Here is a 22,494-nt window from a genome sequence, read left to right on the forward strand (position 1 = left end):
CACAGAGGTTCCCAATCCAGCATAGTAAGAGCGCGAAGATCAGGGTCGTGATTCAGCATAAAGCAAATGTAATTTACATTTAGGATAATGGAATTTGTGTTTACCGACATGTCATTAACTTGCATTTACCTTTTCAGTCCCACTAACTGTGATCTGTCTTTAACCCCGACCACATCTTTTGGCTCTATCGCACAGTTTGTCTCCCACAACCACAATCTTTCCAGAACTTGCACACTACACTGCCCACTGTCATGCCTTTATTACTTTAACTCAGACCAGAGAATGTTTCAGCAAATGTATTGTATCTAGGGGTGAAACAATATATTCCATTGGTGTATTCAGTCTGTTCACTTATTTCTTTGAAATGGCAGTAATGACTTCAACAGCTGAATTAACTGTTTCACAAAAAACTTCCTAAAATATTCAAATTATTAGTAAGAATAAGTCTACTGATTGAGAAATAGGTGACCCATTTCACATCTTTTTATGTTTTCTTGTAGATCTGTCCAGGTGTCTATGATACCATACTTCCTGTAATTGACACCTCGTCTTAAACTCCGTTGCCCATTTTTTCCAAAGTTCGGATCATTGATCGGGAAGTTTGACGCCTGGACTGTGGCCCCCAGCCAAAAATGATAACTGTTCATATGGGACAATGAAGCTAAGTGCTAAATCAATGGGGCCAGTCTCTCTGATGTGGATATAGCGTTACCAAGAAGGCCAGTGGCATGAGGTGGGGAAGATGTTTCCCTGGGGAAGACTTTTGGAGACACACCACCACTGCCGGGCGAAACTCCAGTCCGGGATTCATCATTCACATGATCAATTACTGCACCTTAGCAAAGCGCTAGCTTTAGAGGAGACCCGGTTTGTTTATCATCCTTTCACGTGGGTTAACTGAAGTGACAATGATTTATCTCGCAGGCGGTGCTGCTTGATCTTCATTTTTGTTGCGGATATCGTCACTGTGGGCCAAATTTAGGTATTTAAGGAGCTCTGTTCCAAGATTTACAACTACAGGCTGGTGCTTGGGTGTGCATGTGATCATGTACATGAATAACTAACTGAGAATAAAAGTCAGACAAAAAGAAAAGCTAGGAGGGGTCTAAACTAAGCAGAATCCAATAATTTTTGATCTAATGCTGCCTCACGGCTGCAAGGAGCCTCAATAATGTTGAAACACTTCGTCCACATATTTTCTGCCAGACTAAACCACTTTCCAAACCTTGAGCTTCAGTTTCAAATGAATCCGTGCCTGCTTTGCGACTGGACCACAGCTTGATTGTGATCGGGGCCGATTTTGTCGGCTTGGTGATCATTAGGGCCACGCGGTGTTTTTCTTGGGCACGGTAAATTAGCTTGCCCGTCCCAAATGGACATTACGCATGCACACAACGGCAAACCGCGCTGTTGGGGAGGAGTCTGGGCGATGTTGCTGCCACATTAAGTTGTTTCCATCATTAGGTTCGCTGTTGCTTATTTCCCTTGTGAGTCGTGTGTTTTTGTTTTGAGGGATGTGTCTATCAAGATTGGATGTGAGGCTCAACTGTACTGTTGAACACTTGTGTCAATGATTATGTGTCCCACTATATGTGTTTTTTTGTTTTCTTTTGTCTCTTTAAATTAAAAACAAATCCCCAGAAACGCATCGATGAAAATGAGGATTTAGGTGTCAGACAACATAAGCATTTGCCAAATGAGCAATTTCTCAAATAACACGTTGGTATTTGTAATCAGCCCCGCTGCCAGGGTCTCTGGCTCTCACTGTGATAATGGTAGTTGATAAGCTAGGCCCAAATTAGCCATTGCATCTGTTCTTCCCATTGTCTCGAATGTGACTGTGTCTGAAATTGGATGTCAGGCCGAGACACAAAGCAAGGTTTGGTTAGAGGCTTTCAGCTTAACAATGCTTTACACTTCTGGAGCTGTGACCAAAGTCGAGAATTCTTTCAAATGAATGAATTGCAGTAATCTTCAAACAAAATACACACACGAGGTTGGAAAAGAGGTTAAATTTAGATTACATGTGACGCTGTTAAAGACAAGCTTATTCCAGATTCAGCTTTGGGATCTCTACAATTAGCCTGCTACCCCATGAGTCTCCTGCCCCTGGCCTGCCCCGGCAACATAAGGGGGCTCTAAGGACGAGGCAGCAAGCAGGCAGACTGAGCAGTTGTGCCTTGAAACCTGATAGAGCGCCCCTCACCCAAAACTTAAAATACCAGCAGAGATCAATAGCTGCAGCATGTTATCTATTGTCCAGCAGAGAGTATCACACATCAGTGTTTCAGCTGGATAGATACCCACGCAGCAGATCTGCACTCCATCTCTAACGCTAATCCAAAAAAAAAAAAAAAAAAAAAGCAAAACTGGACCATTTTCTGTGACTGTGTTTCCACTGTTGTTTCAGCCCGGATTTAACCATGATGCCTTTTAACCTGCAACTCATCACTCACTGCTTACTTTGTACATGTCCTCATCAGCCCCACAAACTATACAACTAATCTGCAGCAGTGAATATACTTTAAAGAAATGTACTGCCAACTGAATTACAGGACTTTGTAATAATATGAGGAAAAAATGTTTTTAAACACAAAGGGTTGATACTGAACATGTGAGCCAAATGTTACCTGCCTGTTCTACCTGCAATGACCTGAGATGGATGTTTGTTCACGTTTAACAAGACTGTCTTTCTAAATCTGTCGCTCCAGCAGCTGAGATAAATCTAATGCTTTAATTAGAGCTGAGAAAAACATTGTTCCAGCATCAACATGTCGCTGTGCGCATGCACAACAGTCACATTGCAGGAAGTGCAGCGTTAAGTGAGACAAATTAACTCTGACACATCATGCTCCAACTTTTTTTCCTGCTTGATATAAAAACAAAACAACTTGCACAGTGGCTAATCCGCAAAACAAATCTGTCTTATAGAACAGTATTTACTTCTTACTTTAAAGAGTTTAACTGATTTTTTTTTTTTTTTTAATCTTTTTTTTACTCTAAAATGAGAGAGGAACAGCAGAGAAGCAGTGCATGTAGCATCAGTTGTATGGAAAGATTTTGGTCACAGAATGGATGATGATGGATCAAAAACAGGTGTTCTGTCAGCAGTGTCTTGCAAATGTTAAAGTCATCTTTATGCTCATTTAAAGCAGCACCAAAAATCTGTATTATGGATGTTTCTGCCAGTGTGAGAACGGTTCTAAACAAGTTTTTAAAGCTGTTTTTTAATGCTTTTTTCCCCCTTTTTATCTTCCGTGTGGATGCATCCTTCTACAAAATCACTCTAATCATTCTGGAAGGACAATTTTCTTTCCCCAAATAGAGTTATTCACATCATCTAGTGAAATATCTGCTTTTTAAAAAATATATTCCTATATATATTGCAGAAAAACATCATATTGTAATATCACTTTTGTCCAATTTCATGTAGCCCTTGTTTCATTTCACTCTAAAACAACAGTGTGTTTCTTTGTGTTCTTCTTTTTGTCACTAGAAGCTTCAAACTTTGCAAATTTCATCAGAGCAAACTTTGCAAACAAAGATCTTGTGTGAGACGCATCTCAACCCTCATTTTTCATCAACAGAAGTAATAACAAGAATTGTATATTAATGTTTATATAAAACCACTGCCCCACAGGTCCCCCACAGGAGAGGGGGGGAAAAATGCAAATATTTGTACATTTAATGAGTATCCTGCCATCGCCGCCTTTTCTAAAACAATATTGAGGACGCAATGAATTATTTTTCCTGTTTTAAATGAAGAAAAATAAAACATTTCCGTGTATAATTAAAAGCTGGTCGTGCAGCCTGTGGGCGTCTCGTATACGGGCTCAAACTGTGAGAAAAGATGAAAAACAGATCCTGCATAATCAACAGCGCCTTCTGCAAGTCTGTGAAAGTGCACCTTCCTCAGACGCCTGTGTGGAATGCATTCTGGGGAACGCGCTGTCTAGCCCTCATGTCCATCATTTTAAATAGCACCAAAGACAGAACACTTGTGGACCTCTCTGGCAGATTTATGGGCTGTTAATGTCCTCCCCCGTCACCCTCTGTATTCCTTCTGCTTTTGTTTCGACACTGCTGAATGCAGGTTGTGATTCTCCAGACTGAGATGCGATAAATCACCGAATCCTCGAGTCATGTCAGGTTGACTCATGCCCGGGCCTCTGTTCTCTGGATGGTCCAGCGGGCTGGATCTGCCAGCAGAGGTCAGGCAACCCCTCGGGGCAGAGGGGTCAAGTTTAGGGAGACTTTTTAGCAGATGGTGGTGAGAGTTCAGTCTGTCACTCAGGAGGAACAGAGAAAGAGGAGAAAAGACACTTTACTGCATTAATTGACTTCTGTGTGTGTCAATATTGACCCAGTTTCCCCCCAAAAAACACTCCCCTCCTCATCTTCAAGATGAGACACTTAAGGTCAAAACGTCAGCAAAACAGTCCTTAAATACCACTCATTCACCGCTCACTTAAATATTGATGATAACTGGAGTGTTCTCATTCAATTGGAAATCAATTCTTTCAGCTGCTTTCACGTAGAACTGTGAAGAAGGCCACTAAGTAATTTGAAGGTAATTTGTTGTTTTTTGGTGAACTAAAATGCCTTTTTTATTTCCACCTCCAGATGACACTGAAGTCTTTGAAACATGATACTTTGAAGGTTTATTAAGATACTGAGGGATTTGTTTTTTCTTTTATGCACTGATGAGGCACAAATTTGAGAAATTCTAATTGCTTGATGCAGATAGAAATCTCACATTGTTTTCATTTTCTGATAGTTTATATTATAATCTGATTTATGGGATCTTTATTTAGAAGACAGAGTTGTTGACATGCAGTCTCCAAATCTACACAAAATAACGAGCAGAAACAATAATTTCTTGTACGGACATATTTCAGTTACAGAAAGGATGATTTTGACCAAAAACAGGTTCTGTATCAGCATCTTGCAACACATTTGTTCGACTGTTTCAATCTGCACCACACAAGCTCTGTATCATAAAAGCAGATCTGTCATCTAAAGCAACAATCTGTTTTGAATACTTTCAATTTTTTCATTCCAAATGGCTTTTTTAAAATGTCTTTTTATTCTCAGTGCACTCCCCTACAAAATCACTTTACTCATTCTAGAATGATTGATTATTTCCAAATTGAGTTATTCAAGTGATCTGGTGAAGAAGTCTGTATTTTTACTCTGTCAAGAAACGCGGCAGAGTTGTGTGACGATCGGCGTACGTTTGTCTGTCTGTGCACAACATGACTCAAAAACGGACAAACGGATTTGGATGAAATTTTCAGGGAAGGTCAGAAATGACACAAGGACCAATTGATTAGATTTTGGCAGCGATGCGGCTTATAGTCTGGATCCACAGATTTGCTAAATATTTCTGTATCATTGCGAAATAGCAGCACGGTGTCACTGTAACTATGACAACAAGTGAACACTACGTCAGCTGCCTGCTGACGATCACATGATTGTGATTCTACTACAAATTGACCGCTGCAAACTTATCGGGACTTAACCGTCGGAGATGATACAGGGAACAATTGATTAAATTGTGGGGGTGTTTCTGAGTCCCATCAATTCCCACCGCCTGCTACATATTTAGGTCACGCGATTCAGTATCCGTACATAACGTACACATGTATAACACATGCCTCTTTGGTGTGATTTTATTTGTGGGTACATCTATATTTAATGGCCACATTCTATGTTGCCATGATTTCTGATCATCAATAACTAATAAAAAAATGCTGCATTTCCACAAAAATATGCTGCATTTCTGACAATGCCATATAGGGGAATGAAAAGCCTTGGCGGAGTACTGCGCTCTCTGAGTGTTTTTCTTGTTTCACACTGCAATATATATTGCAGAACAATGAAATATAACAGTGGCACTTTTTTGCAGTATCATACTGCCCGATGTCTTTGCAGTCCCTTATTATCTAGAATACCAAAACAATGGACAAGACATAGTTTTTTTCACCAAATGTGAAGTATTTTTTAATAAAATAAGGACTTTGGTTCATGTAATGATCAGTATTTGGTTGCAGCATTAAGCAACACTAAGGTTTATGCAGTGGAAAATTAATTTTGATATTTCCCAGTAGCTACCACACTAGTATGAACTACACTTTACTGCACACCTCACACTAAACAGTTAGAATAAATATTAAAATTAGCAGCCCAAAGTTACTGTGACTACTTTAAAAGTGAACAGCAATGACGATCAAACATTTGATATGCATGAGAATAAATTCAGAAGATACACAGAGCTTATTGTTACTACATTCAGAGCTCGGACACTGACAGTATTGTCTTCAGCTTGTAAAGGTAGAAAATACCCAGAAGTAAATTTGGGAGCTGAGAGGAGACTCGAGGAGGACAGAAACACCTGTGTAGCATAGCTATCAAGCCTGTACTTCATTGCTTCAGACTGAACAAACCCTGTCTGTTCTCCACTCTTCATATCGCTACTTAATTTTTTTCCAGTCTCAATCAATCACCTGTTTTGTTGGTGGGGGAGCCATCTTTGTATCCTGATGATAATCAAATAAACAGCACATGTTTTACATGGGTTTACCATCCCACACTCATCGCAGCTTGCTTGTATTCTAATGGTGTAATTATTCTAATGTTGATTAAGCCACTTGGGTAATTAGCATTTTTGATTGCGACTGCATCCGCAGGTGAATTGAAGGGAGGGAAAAATAAAAGAGCAGAAGCCGAAACTACATTTAGAGATGTTGAAGAAGCTTGTGAACAGCTGCAGACATTGTGTTTTACGAATGAAGACATTTGTGAAAATGAGTAAACTTAATTCCCACTTTAAACTAAATTCCGTTCTTAATTTACCATCTAATGTTAAGGCTAAAACACCAGGAGAGCAGGTTGAAGCGGTGCAGCAAGCCGCAGTCTTTAAGTGAGATCACATTCCAGAAGCGAGATATCTCTGTGAACTGAGCCATGACTTAAGGCACCCCTCTTAGTGTACTTTTTTCTTGCTTTGGGAAAACATGTCTGTTGAAACAGTCAACAGAGTGCACCGACGCACGGTGGCCTTACCCTGCGTTTACTCAGGTTACCCCAGATGGACGCCTCGCCACATGGTCCCCTCGGCCCTTCAGCAGCAACCACAGCTCCCTGCCCTTGAGAGAGACAGAGGATATGTTGAGAAGACGCCGTGTATGTGTGTGTTTGGGTTTGTGTGTGCCATGTGTATATGTATGTGGGTTTGGGTTTGTGTGCGTTTAGCCGGTCTCTCTCTCTCACCTCTCAGGCTACATTCACACTGCAGGCTGTCATGCTGAATTATGTGAATGATTTTGTCTGTTTAAGGATTTTACTTGTGAAATATAAATATGACAAACAGCTTCGTATCAAAGAGGTGGATTTATTCAGAGGTGGGTGTGTGCTTGGAAGCTCTAGAGCACATGAAATGTATACTTTCAGTTCTGAAAAAACTGTGAATTTAACAGATTCCTTTGTAAATATGCACCCAGCACCACATTTCTCTTCAAGAAGGATGATAATTGTTGTTCAGGCTTGATGCAACCGCAGAGCTGAAAACATCAGAAGGTAAACCTTACCAAGTTTATATAACAAATATGTCATCTAACAGTCATTTATGCATTTTATGGTGCAGCATTTGTTCATGTTTTTGGCCATCTTGTGCCAAAAATCCAATATTCTCCTTCCTTTTAGCTGTGCTTTGGTCTCTGCTGCTGCACTATGGCCACCCCAGCCCACTCTCACACCAAAATGTATAATAACGTCATTGTGCAAAACCTATTATTTACACAAAAAAGGCTGTAAAAATTGTGAGATGCTTATGATTTTTAAGGCACATTCTTATGGCATGACTTCTCACCATAACAACCTAGAAAACAACTGGAACTTTGGTATAATCGTTCACACAGGTGTATTCAAACATAAATGATGATCTTTTCCTAAACCTAACTAAAGAGTTTTGGGGTCTAAATGTTGCCAAGTTTTTGTAGCTTAAAAGGAAGTAAATAGTAACTGAAGACAAAATTGTAAAAATTTTCAATGCCACCACCAACCCTGTGAGCTTCATAGACTTTGTTCCTATTTTGTGTAGACAATGACAAAACTCAAACTATGATCTTGTCTTCAGATAAACCAAGTATTTTTGGAGACAAATGGCAACTGAAAATGACAGAAAACGGTGACTGAAAAAGAAAGTAAACACCCGTTTACACAAACAAATGCTCATGAAAGAATGGTGCAATGTGGGACTTGAACCCCAGACTCCTCAGAAAGTCCTGAATTTGGTTAATGCCCCTATCACAGTTTTACAGTCTTTATTGTAGAAATTCTACATTTTGTGCTGCGGACAACGTAGTTATTACATATTCTGAGATGAGACTGCGTGTTCCTTTCTAAAAATCACAGCCTCTAGTCAAAAAAGTTGTTCTACAAGAGTTGAGACTGAAGAAAAATTGTGGAGTCGTGGACTGGAAAACTTGAACGTTTAAATAAATTAGTGGGTGATAATTATCTGTAGGTTTATCAGAATGAATAGCCATTTTCCTAGGATGGAAACAGGTATGACTGAGTTCTGTCAGACATATATGTGGACATGGTGCTTCACTAAAAACAGTCCAATTTACATCCAAACAATTTTCAAATTCTCAAACTTTTCTGTATGGGACACATTTTCTGTCTGAATGGAATGAAACTTCTGAAAGCTCTGACTTGTTACATGTTTTGTAGCATGAAATTAATCATGACTGAAGTTTTCTAACTGATTTTTTGTTACAAATCTGCCAAAATAGAACCTTCACAGCCAAAATTAGCTCACCAATGTTGCTGTTTTCCACTTCTAAATGTTAAACTTTTCTGAAAAAGAATAATGATTTAGAAAGCCCCACCCTGCGGTACTTAATAGTAAATTTCCTTCAGTTCATTATATATAAAACCCTGGATGTCTGAATCTATTTTTTGGCGACTGTCATCTGCAGTTCAAGCCTGAAATGCTGTGCCATGACGTTCACTGCTCATTGTATTCATGATATGTCTTCCAGTATATAAAACAAACCATATGGACACGTCAACAAGGTGAAAAACATTCATTGGAGGGGGTCTTTTAGAATCTATTTTCAGCAGAATCTCATCGTGGCTCTGTTTACACGCAAACTCAGCAGCTGTTATGCTTTTATCTGAAACACTTTAAAGATTTTTCATTTGCGCAGGCTTAAAGATGAATATAAAAGTTTTTTCTTGACCTTGAAAATTGTAGTTTTAAAAACGGTGCCAACTCCAATGTCAACCTGCTAGCTGAGGAATGGATCTGTGGACTGTGATAATGTTCCGGTGTTTCACATCATCAGTATAACTGTTCCACTGTAAGTAGTTTGTCCTCCTCTTACAATGAGCCAGACATCTGCAAGAAATATGACTTTTTTACTCGTGTTTTGACATCCCATTATTTTAAGTTTGTATTTCATCGCGCTGCAAGGGTCATAAAACTCTCCGAGCTTGTGAATAAGACACTTAATGCGATCAAACACGCTAAACGTGAATAAGAAAGCATCTCAGGGCTGCAGTTAGGTGGTTATTCTGGGACAGCGGAGACAGAGCTGAAGGGTGCTGGATGCTGGGGGCTGGTGCTGATGGTGGTGGGGGCATGATGAGCTGTAGTGCTCATCCATCAAGACCACTTACACGCCATAGGATCTGCTCTATAGCTGAGGGGGGAAATTAAGTTATAGACCCACATCTGCTGATACCCGCTGGTTCATTAGAGGATCCGCTTGCTTAGGCAGCAACTGCACGGCATCCAAAACACTGCAAGAAATGAGGGGCATGCAACAAATATACAACCCCATCCTTTGTAGGGAAAATTATCCGAAGGGGAAATTTAAATATCTATGAAATCGAAAGAGATCCAGTCCAAAATTTGACACATTTTTAGCTTCTGTTCTGTAAAAATAGCAATTCCAGCTTTTAGACGCTGTGGAAATAACTCATGGTATGATGTTGTTTGCCAATAAATGAATTGTTCTCTTTGTTTAAATGTTAATATTCTTGAAAGGAGGGGAACAAGGTGGCATTAGTTGATGAGGCACGCATTTCTTACAGTGGATTTTTAGAGTAGCAAAGCTCTTTGGTTAAGTACGGAGGAGAGTAGAAAGTAAGGGCAGAGATTCGGAGTTCATTTTAAAGAGGCCACTATCAGCGTGAGGCCGCCACCACAGCCCAATGCAAATTAAACTGATTGGATGCTATTGGTTTGGTGCTCATGTTGCTGACATTGACAAAAAAGTTAGTTGGCTGCTGTTTCAATTAGCGTCACAGGAGCACAGAGGCAACTGAGGGAGGAGACGGCTGCTTTTACTTATCTTGTTATGAGAATTTGGGTATTGAAGATGATCATGTATCTACAGATTTGACTGAATCTTGCGCAATGTTGCTGCCAAGCGAATACAAAATGAATCTTGTTTTTTTGATGTTGTTTTTTTTATTTATCAACATTTTGTTGTTAGTGGGCTAAAGTATCCTTTGTTGTGTTTTGAGGTGTTTTCTAGATTTGTGAATTTCATTTTCCATTGTATAACAAGACACAATTGTACTCATAATATAGCACAATCATAGCATGAAGTTTTCTTCAAACCTGGATAACATTCATTGCTGGTGAGTCCTCTTAATCTGACCTGTCACAGACTGTCCTCATCGCTTTAAAGTTGTATTTTTATGGCCATTTCTGTTAGATGATAGATGAGAAATTGTAGAACAAAGTGAAAGAGAAAGATGTTTTATGATTTTGGCACTCAAACTGAGTCTTTTGTGCTCTTTCTGATGTCTTTGAATCATTATTGGAGCTAAAATATATATATATAAAAAAAAACATGCTGAACATCTGCTTATCAAATTTACCAGTGGTCCCTGATTGCCTCATGATGAAAGCTAGCTGCTACTTGCAGAGTGCACAGAGAGGTGTGAGACCAAAATTACTTTGAAAAATGTGAAATAGTAATAATAGTAATAATGCTGCTTAATGTCAGAATAGTCCAAGATTACCAAGCACCTGTCTTTCTCCTCCAGCTGCCTTCATCTTTGAAACACAAAGCAGTTAATATAGCTAACACAGTAACTGCACACATCAGTTAGAGCTACGCCAAAATAGCTTCATGATTTTCTCGCACAAATACGACCACTTACGATTTTAACTCGCATACTAAACAGAATTTAACTAGATTGATACCGTCACCTGTCAGTGTGGAGGAAAAGGACCTCACTGGCAAACGGCGCTGGGGCTGCAAGAGTCATTATGGCGTCTCTCTTGTGGGCGGAGACAGCGGACATGAACCCGGAAGTTGTCCTGCAGGTAACCGGCTGGAAGGAAGCTTGGATTTCGGGGCTTTAATTGTAGTTTATAGAGTTTAGAGGAGAGACTGGAGGAGACATGGCGAAGGGAAGTTGGGCGACAGGATTTCCGGAGCAGGATTCAGGTGGTTATATCAGGATATTTCCGGAAGAGCTGGAGATGGTGGACGGACGTGATGGGCGGAGCTGTGACGCAGGACGTTTCCTAATGTGGATTTGAAGTTATGAAATGAAGTAGCCAAAACAAAATAAAAAATTCTTGATAACTTACGCCGCTCTAAAGTCGTATTTTACTTCTAGAAACTCTTACTGGATTATAAAACTGTCTGAGGAGGATTAAAGGGATTTTCTCATGCTGGAGATTTAGGACATGTCATCAACAACTTCCGGCCCGCTTTGGTTTGAACTACGATCTGAATTAAAGACGGATCGGCTGGACGTGATCACAGTCAGAAGGTAAGAACAAGTCTCCAAACACTCACTTTTATATAACCTGTATGAACCAGCACAAAGCTCCATTTTTGTTAGCAGATTAATTTTAAATATTGCAGTGACTACAGGTAGGAGGAAGGATTAAACACAGGAAACAGTTTAAGAACTGAAACTTTTCAGTAAGGCGTCCACCTGTACTTACTATTTAAACAACATGCTACTCCACATCAGATTACAACTGCTCGTCACATGATTTAAAAAGACCAGTCACAGGTTGACTTGTTTATGGAAAGAATGTTAATCTGTTGGACGATTTTGTAAACAACTTGAGGAGATGCTATTCTTCTGTATTTCTGGCAGAGTCGCTGCTCAACCAGTGAACTGTACATGCTGTTAGTACCAACCGATAACTGATCCTATCATGATTACAACTTGTAAATACTGCGATTTTCCCTAAAAATAGGCTTTAAGATCCAGAAGTTGGCTGAGGTTACAAGTTAGAACTGGAAAATCTGAAGGCATTGCAACTCAAGCAGAAATGGGAGCAGTAGTATTAGTTTCTCCCATAAATATAATTAAATGTGATTGATTGGTGTTGCCCAACTTCTTTGAATTGGCTCTCAGCACTTTTATTTACTTTGAGATGAATGTGAAAGAGAGGGTCCTTGTGGCACTTGGAATATGATGTTGTTGTTGTTATTGTTGTTTGTCACTTTAATACATTTTGTTGTGGCCTTTGTGCTGAGGAATGACAAAAGTTATTCATGCATTCAACTAAAGTGAGAAGGACAAACTCTGTAATTGAAGCTACATGTTTTTACAGCAACAGCTAAGATATAGAAAATACAATATAAAGAATATGGATGAACAAAATCCCATTTGCTTTCTTATATTTAGCTTTCATTTATTCAGAGGTGTTTTGCTGACTATGGCCTTTTGCATTTAGCAGCAGTCCTTTCACATTCATACCATCAGGGAGCCTCCCATTTTTTTTTTTTTTTTTTTTTATTGTTCACCATCTACTTTTGGTGGGTATCAATGGAGGATTCATACCAGCAACTTTCCTGTCAGAGACTTCAACCTCAGGGACTGTTCTCTTGAAGGAATGAAAATGCTTGAAGCACCCTGTGGATCGTCGTCCGTCCTCGTGTGGCTCCAGACTGTGAAGCATTTTTCAATTACGCATTTCATTTCTGACAGTTGAAGCGAAACCACCGAGGCCTGACACATATGAATGATGGCACTTAGTGAGAAACTACCCCATTAACCACCATCGGTCTTGCATTAGGCTGCATGATTTCAACAAGTCATAAGTCAAATGTGCAATTCAACATGCCTTCCTCTGGCCCCTATCTCTTCTCAGGTTTTAGCTGTGCAGCGGTTGGAGATGTGAGAGCTGCAGCATGCTGGCTGCTCGGCTTGATCGTCACATAGGGGTACTTCCTCCCAAAGTATTGCTTTCCCGCTTATCTCGATTTCCCAGATTAGGCGATCTGGATAATAAACAAGTGCTAAGAGGGGATGGTGTCAGGCAGTCGCAGCAGACTAAACTGACTCATGTAAATTTGCTTAAACTGCCAATAAGCTGACAGTTCAAACAGCCCTTATGAACCTATAGAAACTCAGACTGTGAAAACATTTCTGTAAACTTTTGCAATCAGCAAACATCCATCTACCAAAAATATTTGAATGTTCGCGTACCCACATGCCGTAAAAATGAAGTGGCACTGATATGCTTTGACAAGATAAATAACAACAGTTTAAATCAAACACAATTTGAGCTTTCAAAGATGAAATACCACTTTCTTCATCTCACAAATGAAAAGTTCAATTTATTAGCAATAAAAGGTACCAGACTCAGTTTAATACACTCTAGAGCTTTGCAGCGACACCCTTACTTGGTCTGGTGTGAACAGCAGTTTGTGGCAGCTAATATTAGCAAACTTTAGATAGATGTTGCTGTATGTGCACTTCACTGACTTTTGCGCCTTCTCTTCTTGTGCCTCTGTGACACTGTGTTATTTTCCATCCTGTCATTTTTATTGTAGCCACAATGGTCTATGTAAAGCATATTTTACAAAGGCTTGGTGAGAGTTGCTGTCGGTAAAATAATCTTTAAGCTACAGCAAATCAGGGTCCAAAGTCAGTTTGTGGCATCTCATGTTGGTGGTTTATAGCTGCCAGTTTACTGTTGCCTCTTCTGTCCTGTTCAATAGTAAGAAGTACATTAGCTCTACATCCACATTGACATGTTTTCCTTTAAAAACAGGAATAATTTGTACCTAACACACCTGAAATTCATATCACATGAAAATTTCCTTGAATTCACTTAAATAACAAGTGCAAGTAGGCATTTCATTGCACTTTGTGAAAGAGGTCTCGATCTCAATGTGTCTTTTATCTGGTTAAATAAAGGTTAAATAAATAAAAATAAAGTAGCATCATAAAATACAGAATTTACCTAAACAAAAACATAGACAACAAGGTGAGCTTATACTTCATTGTCCACGTTAAATAAATGGTTTTCAGGGCAGATGTCTTTGTTTTACTCTGAAAAAGGGTTATGTGGTACATTCATGATGAAACAGGCTAATCACAAAGTGAACATCGGTGTCTCTGTCACTGTTTCCCAACATCTCCTTTTATGCCTGTCGACATTAAAATGCAACCCCGGAGTTTTCAAACTATAACGGGGACTGCAGTGTTTTCCAAAAGTTAAGGGACAGGAATGTAAATGTGAAGTAGTAAAAGTTGCATGTTTAAAACTAAACTGTATTGGTGTGGAGGTGTTTTAAGTTGTATACCCTTTTGGAGCACATCAGCAATTTAGCCAGCTAAATGAAAACACACCAGTATTTTTGATTAATGGTTATTTGCTAATGTGATGAAGTTACAGTTTTAAGCAGCAGTGGATTATGACACTTTTTTCACGTTATGGGCAACAACTCTGGTTTTGATCTGGCGTGTATATAGCTTTTGTTAATTGGAAAGATAGTGAGCTACAACCCAAAGCAATGAATCTTCAAGTGAAGAAGAAGCCGGTGTGAGCTTGTGGTAGTGGTGGTGTTTAACTAGTAAGTTGAACACGCCATAACCATATTTTTCTACATTTGTGCTGTTGGCTTGAAATCCTTCACAGTTTAAAGAACCTGTGAAAAACAAGGCCACTGATTTTCTTTATTATAATTTCCAGCTGTTACTCTGTCAGTGACACAGAAACTGGAGCTACAGTCCTCTTCCTTATCAGAGGAGATGAAAGGTTTCATCAGTGTTACCGTCTTCACTGTTAATGGCCATTAATCTGATCTCTCCTCAGCATCTGTCAAGGTGAGGGTAACGCAACTCAAGCAGAAGATCAGAGCTAGGCTGATGAATGAACGAATCTGGGCCGGCTTTATTGAAAATATAGCCATGGTGGTAGTGTTTGTATTTCTCCAAACACTCTCAGCTTTGTCCTGGGATTATTATGGGCCAACATCAATGGTTTGAACCTCATATATCACCTGTTCAGCGATGGTGGCTGAGGGCGTTCTCACACACGCTGAAGGACACATCCTGTGAAAATGAAAAGAGATCTGTATCAAGGCTCTATAAAAGTAACAAAACTGCAACGGGTCAAACTTATTTCCCCGTTGATCGAAGCAAATGTTAACGATTGCAAATCTTGTCCCGTTCCTGAAGTGTCGAATATAATCTTATGAGGCTGCTGAATTTATGTTTGACCCCTGTAGGTTTACACGCTGTGTGATGGTCTTGAGAGAGCTTAAACAGATGTTTTATGTAGTTGTTTTGTGTCTAATTGTTCTTCTTTTATATGTTGTGTTTCCACTGAGGAACCATGGCAAAGACAATTTACTGTCACCTGCAGAGAGACAGACATTAAATTTTTGCTTATTCTATTTCTAATTATTCCTACATGGAACATTTGGAATAAGACTGCTATGTAATGCAGTTTCTTCATTACTAAAGTTTTGCACCAAGGTAAATTTCGCTGCTGTAGTACTTTAACTAGGCAATATTTTTTCTGTAAAATTACACCCAGCTGGGTGTCCTGCTTAGTTGGCCTTATCATGTGATCACATGGCAGCCCTGCATTCATGTCAGGCTGAAACACAAAGTGGGGCTACAACAGAGGAATGTGCCCCATTCTACTTTAATTGAAATACTGTAGACCCTATTGCCCAAATGTAATTATAGCATCAAGGATGGGCACTAGAGAAAACAGCAAGAAACAAATTGAAATTTAAGAGTGGAATACAAACTGTCTCCAGCAGTGAGTAAGTGCTCACAATGCCCACAAGACCCGGAAAACCTGGTGTAGAGGAAACAACAATAAAACAGGGAGGAACTGATGGAACTTTCACCACCAGGTTGCTTCATGTAATGAAATAATGATCAATAATTGAACTATGTATAATTAATGATTATATTACGTAATAGTATTAATATACAGTATACATACAGTCATTTAGACTTTACATATTAAAACGGCATTATGGTCATTTTATGGACAATTTTGTCCAAAGCAACCTTAAATAAATAAAAACCTGGAAGAAGAGCTGGATGTTATCATACATGTAAAACACATCCGTCATTCAAAGTGATAACTTACTATCAGCCAATGACAGGCAATTGTTGGTTAATGTAAAACATGGCAATTAAGATGATCATGTTTTGTCCTGTTAAATTCCATCATATAGTAACATATTCTGACAGGAGTGGTAAGAAACTTCCATTCTTAAAGCATATATAAATATAAGCGGAAGTTATTGTTTTCTAGCTGTCCCTACATTAGCAAGAAGCTTGTTGTTTCTCATATAGACGGGAAATGAGTCTAGAATCTCTCACTTGTTCACTTATTCACTTTTCTGTACATTACACAGATTCAATTCATTTCTGTAAGTGGAAATTTGAGATTTCAGAAAAGAGAATTGCTCCACTGTCATGTAATAGAAGTGTTTATACATACAAAAGGCAAAGGATTGCACTGTGGTATGCACTGGCTGAAGTAGATGCTATAGTTTTTTGTGGAAATAAAATATAACACAGTGCAAATATTTTAAACTGAAAGATTATAAAGAAGCCTCACCACTAGTAATACCTCTAGGCAATTATTTTAAGACCAGGCCCTAATCTAAATAAATGGAGAGAAAACAACTACATTTTCAATGCTTACTGACACATATAAAACTGCATGTATAGAATCACCTGATAGATTTGATTTTTTTTAATCCTTTAAAATAATGATGAATTTGCCCCAGTCTTAATTTTCAAAAGCATTCTTCTGTGCATGTTCACAGTTTCACAGCATGCTTAAATCAGTGTGACAACTGGCATCCAGTATCCGTGAAACTGCTGTTTTTAGAGCAAACAATTGGCTTTTTTGGGACGAGAGGTGGGACATTTGTCATATGATTAACATCTTTGAAGTTATGGATTCAGCCACTGATTTCTACGCAGGATTTTTTTAAAGAAATGACTCTCTATTTTATGATATCCCCAGAAGTGCATAGACTAAATGTTTGTGCAAATCTGGCTAAAGCAAATTTTATACTTTGTGCAATTGCATATAAAGTTAATGAAAAGAGGATGAACTGTGGCAAAGAAGCATCAGTGTGAGCTGAAAACAAAATCTCCCAAAGCTTTGAGTGTCTATTTCATATTTCACAGAGATCTGAGGTAATAAACATAAAGAAACTGAGTCCTTCTGTCAGCCATATTAGTCAGACACATGCACAATTTCGCACAATGTTCACATTACTAACATCTGTATATTTCTAAACAAGTTGTTTTGTACAGTTAACCATGAACAGTGAAATTCTGTTTGGAAAAATGGAAACCATGAATTTGTATTGCTTTCTGTCTTCACACAAATCAAGAATTTACATAATGGTGAGTAAAAATATGACTCCACACAGAGAACAGCAGTAAAGAAAGAAGGAAAAGTAAATTATTTTTGCCAAACTGTAGCTTTTGCTGAAAAATGTTGTTCAGTGCAGGCTTATCAAGGATTCGCTTATCGAAGTATTGTAGTCAAACTCGCTGATGGCTCCCACAAAGGTTAGTTTGAACTTAACACGTATAGGGAGCCCTCAGTCAGCAGAGTCACATATTGACAGTTAAATACAGTATGTAGGCTATATTAATACACTCATCCCCCTGGCTGCTGGTGTTGTGACTCCCCTCACGTTCAGAGGCTGTCAGCAGGTCGGCCGCGGGGAGCTCAGAGTGCAGATGACAGGTGGAAGAGCAGAGTGGCTGCACTGGAATGAAAATGGCACAGCCCGGACAGCATGGCGACAAAACGTTTCAAGAGGCTCGATAGTTCAGAGGATCCAGGCAAGAGATGCTATCCAGATGCCTGTTTTCTTCCTCAGCTGAAGTGTTCATTCCATGAGTCAGTGTGTCGATCACTAGAGGGGAGGAGGAGGAGGGAGAAGCTGCTGTTTTGTTTTTTTTTCCTTTCCCGAGCTGTGTTCTTCAGGTATTGCTAGACAATGGCAGATGGGAATGCTTCGATATTAGCAGAGGCCTTGTGCGTGCTTGGACACGCCGTGCAGAGTTCAACAGTGTCACGCTCCTTCACTGACTCTGCTACCGTGCAACGTTTGTGCACGGACTCCTTCTCTCAGCCTCTTAAGGAACTCTTGTAATCAGTAAAAACTTGTGCCTGCATGTCCCCATGTTTGTTTTTCTAAAGATCCTCAGGGTTTGTTCCAATAAAACATCATTACTCTGACTGATACAAACTTTACAAACCACTAATAATCTTTAGGAATGAAAACAGTCAGATCGAAGCACAACCTGAAGACGGAGCCAGTTGTTGTCTGAGTTAAACCTCCCAACACCTGCTTCATCATTAACATAAGAAGCAGCAATAGGCTCGTTTTAAGCTCTGACATAAATTAACTTGTGTCCTTCTTAATAAAAGCTGCATATCTGGTTTCCGGAGGACTGCGATCCGTTGGGACTAATGCATTTTCCTGCTGCTGGAAGGCCGTGCCGTCGACGACAGAGACGTTTCACGCAAGCTGTTGAAAATGGAAGCCACTTCACTCATTCTTAATCCAGATATTTCAATCTTGACATTTTTATGGGTGGACAGTCAAAGGAGAGCAGAAGTTGCACTGCTGTGGAACAAAACAATCCCCTTAGTTACAGTAGCCAGGAATTTGGCCACAGTGGGAAGACGCAGATGTGGAAGATCATATTTCAGATGAGTGCTGATACACCAATAACCTCAACAAGCCTCTGCAACAGCTCTGCACAGAGGAATGTGCCACACTTTGCAAGGTTGATCAAGATTTTGATGACACATTAACACATTTCATCTTCTTTTCAAGCCTTCTCGAAAAATATTGGTGTAAACGAGGGAAACAGATAGACAGACAGCTGAAATCTTGAAATAGCAGACGTGTCTGCTGTGTGTTTTCCTCCACCTATGGCGCCCTGACCACTAAAATCTAGTCACCACAAGTGGATTGACCTTGCTTTGTAACTGGAGACGTAGTTGTACTTAGGAATTCACAAACTTTCATCTCTGCAGTCAAAACCTTTCATCGCAAACGGCTCAGCGTCTTGATTTGCCGTCAGTTATCTGCCACAAAAGGTAAACATGCAACAAAAGGCCCACACTTAGAGAAATATAGAGTAACAGGAACACTGAGAAACATTTTAATTATGGGCAGCTTGTGGACGCTTAACGTGTTTGAGTGATTCACCGCTTGTGGGAAGACATAATGAAAAAGCACCCAAATTCTAAAAATGTATCACACGATAATTAAAAAATCCTAAATTCTAAGGTTTTTTAATTTTTATTTCATGTTTAAGCAGGACAGCATTTATAGAAATTTACTCTTATGTGTCAAAAGCAAAATGAACGGGGCTGTATAAGCTGGGCAATGTAATTAAAATTAGTGTATTTTTTGTAAAATTACAAACTCATGTTTAATCCATTGACTGATGTAGTCCTGTTATACATTACATCAGACAAAACTTCAAAAACTCACGTTACAACTTTCTAAATTACATTTTAGTGAGACTCATTAAGCTGGAAAACACAGCTGATAATTTAATACAATCATACCACCAAGATATGATTCCACAGAAAGTTGATGGTGAAAATATTAAATTATCTATCAGACCATACACAGGTCGGCACCGTTTGGAAACTCTTTAATATTAAACAGAATTTTCCTGCTGTAACAGAATGGCGTGGAGCTAATTACCTGTTTTCTAAACTGCTGGATTGTTTAACCCACAACAAGAAATCAAATTTTAGGTCACATCTTTTCAGTGTAATTTCATAATCTGTAAAGGAACAAGTAGCTACACTGTTGGATATAATTACTAATTAGTTAATAATTTATTAATTATCTCTAATATTGTCCTTTGTAGAAAAATGTCAGTATTGTTGGATATTTACCTGTTTGAAGGTGCTTCTATTTAAGCCTCTCAGGTGATTCCTGACCTTTGGCAGCAAAGTATGTTTAGCAAAAGCTCTTTTGGGATCTTTTAGTAGCATCCGATTATCTAACAAATGCAAAATTCAAATGACATTGACTCTAAACGTCTTCATTGAAGGCATACAGAGACCAACTATGATCTCAGCTTTGGGATCAAATATATATCACAGTGAACAGTGTTGGGTACTTTGACCCTGAAGACCATCTGTTGCTGTGCTTTAATGAAAGCAAAGGTCATTGGGGAGAAAAGACTGTTTATAATGAATGTTAGCCAAGATATCCTGTCTCTGGATTTCAAGTTCCTGTGTGATAAACACCAAAAGTACTGGTTGCTTTGCGTACCATGATGCAACAATAGCATCTTTCATCAGTTCCTGTAGCCTACTAAATCCTTCTTGAAAACTTTTCTTCAAGATAAAATCAAAAGTAACTGTTGAAATCATTTACTTTTCAGGTTTAATGAACCTCCTCCAGAACGGAACGCAACAACTTGTATTTAATCACTGGAAACCATTAACACTACCACCTACACCATTAACCTCACTGCTGTTAGATCATGAGTCAGAAGTGCACGTGTATTGCACTCACCTGTCCTCATTTGTTTTGAACTGATTTCAACCATGAGCAAAGCGAGTTTGAAGTGCTGCATACTCGCAGCTCACTGCCTTAAGAGTCCTTCTCTCCCCTCTTCCTGTAAAAGAGCAATCATTTCTTCATTAGCCTTTTATTTGTTTCTAACTGTTCCACTTCAGGGGTAACACACACAGTTTATTTGGGTACTCTTAATTACAAAAGGGAGATCGTGTGCCCTCTTCACCAAAATGAATGTCTCTCTCAGCCTCCCAAAGGGCAACAGCAGCTTAGAGTTGGACTGTATCTGATTGCATTTTCCAGGATTGATGACGTTATTGAAATACTGACCAGACAGACTCAGACCTTTCTTCACTTGTGTAGGGCTGTGAAGTCCTTAACCTGTGTCTTTCACCCTTGAGCTGAGGGGGATTAAGAGGAGAAATGCCTTTATTTCCTATTTGTTAGTTTTTTAGATTTTTTCTCTTTTGAAGGAGAAGCCTGAGGGCTGTGAGCTCAGTCACGATAAATTACATTGCAGTGCTGTTTCTCTCTCCAGATAGCCATTCAGGAGGTATAGCTACCTTCAGGAGCTTTTCATTTTTCGTGCCGTTATTAAACATAGTGATAGAATCGCCTTCCCCTAGTTGATTCAGAAATGCCAGGGTTGACAACAGAGGAAGAAATGTGGTTTACTGTTTGCACTTTACTGTCGCCTTCAACATCAGATCAATGAGGAAAAAAACACCTCCAGCAGACACAAGTAAACACCAACACATGATTGCACACAGAAATACTGTGTCCTATAATTTCGTTGGTAGGAAACTGATGTACACTAACATTCAGAGACAGTGCAGGAAATAATATTATAAAGCAGGAAAATGCAGATACTTTAATTGCATTTAACATCATGTTCCTTAAAGTCTCTGATACTAAGGCTTAGAATCTTTTATATTCTTTGGTAACATTAAATATACATGACTAAATAAGCATTTGTCACTCTTGGACAGAATCAGGTTGAGTATTTCACCATATTTTCAATCTTTTGGCTGAGCTAAGCTAACCAGTTGTTTGCTAGAGCTACATGTTTATATATGAGAGTAGTATAAGTGTTCTCATCTCTCCGTCTGCAAGCCAGTAAGCACATTTCCATGAATCACACTTTGATTCCAGTATTAAATTCATATTAAAGACGTAGCAATAAGTTAATTAGTAAACTATGTTGCCATTTTCAGCCACTAGTGTGACCAAGAAGGCCTTCTAAAGTTGTCATGGCCAACATGTTTGCCAAAATATCGTATTTAATCTACATATCCAACAGACTAAACAGTCTCTACTATGTCATTGCTATTGAGTGGGTAGCATAGTGTTTATTTTTTCTGCCTGCTGCTGCTTTAATCGAGGTTAATGAGGGACCTGAGACTGAGCCATACAGTAAATGTACTAAAAGAGGCTACAAATACTCTGTGAGACTTTGGGTGATGTTGCTCTGTGGGGTTTTTCCACTGCAAGCTCCTTTTTACAATATCAGTTTGTGATGTTTTAACTTGTATGAAGGCAAATGAAAAACATTCTTGATAAAATACCTTCAATTTGAACACTTTCCATGTACACTGACAGATGAAATACTGATTATTGTGTGACTGTTAAGAGGTGGCAGCAAGTGAAGAGTCAGATT

At 39.1% G+C, this 22,494-nt stretch overlaps 1 long non-coding RNA gene across 1 annotated transcript in view; it reads right to left on the bottom strand.

Moving 5' to 3' along the window:
• LOC118470451 (uncharacterized) overlaps positions 1 to 11,495 on the bottom strand; it is a 51,368-nt gene extending 39,873 nt beyond the window's left edge. The window contains exons 1-2 of the long non-coding RNA XR_008603680.1: positions 11,234 to 11,495; positions 7,066 to 7,148 (exon numbers count right to left, since the gene is read on the bottom strand). This is a non-coding gene — a long non-coding RNA (uncharacterized LOC118470451). The remainder of the gene's footprint in view (positions 1 to 7,065; positions 7,149 to 11,233) is intronic.
• Positions 11,496 to 22,494: the final 10,999 nt, after the last annotated feature.

Source organism: Amphiprion ocellaris, chromosome 13 (assembly GCF_022539595.1).
Source record: "Amphiprion ocellaris isolate individual 3 ecotype Okinawa chromosome 13, ASM2253959v1, whole genome shotgun sequence".
Lineage (NCBI taxonomy): Eukaryota > Metazoa > Chordata > Actinopteri > Pomacentridae > Amphiprion > Amphiprion ocellaris.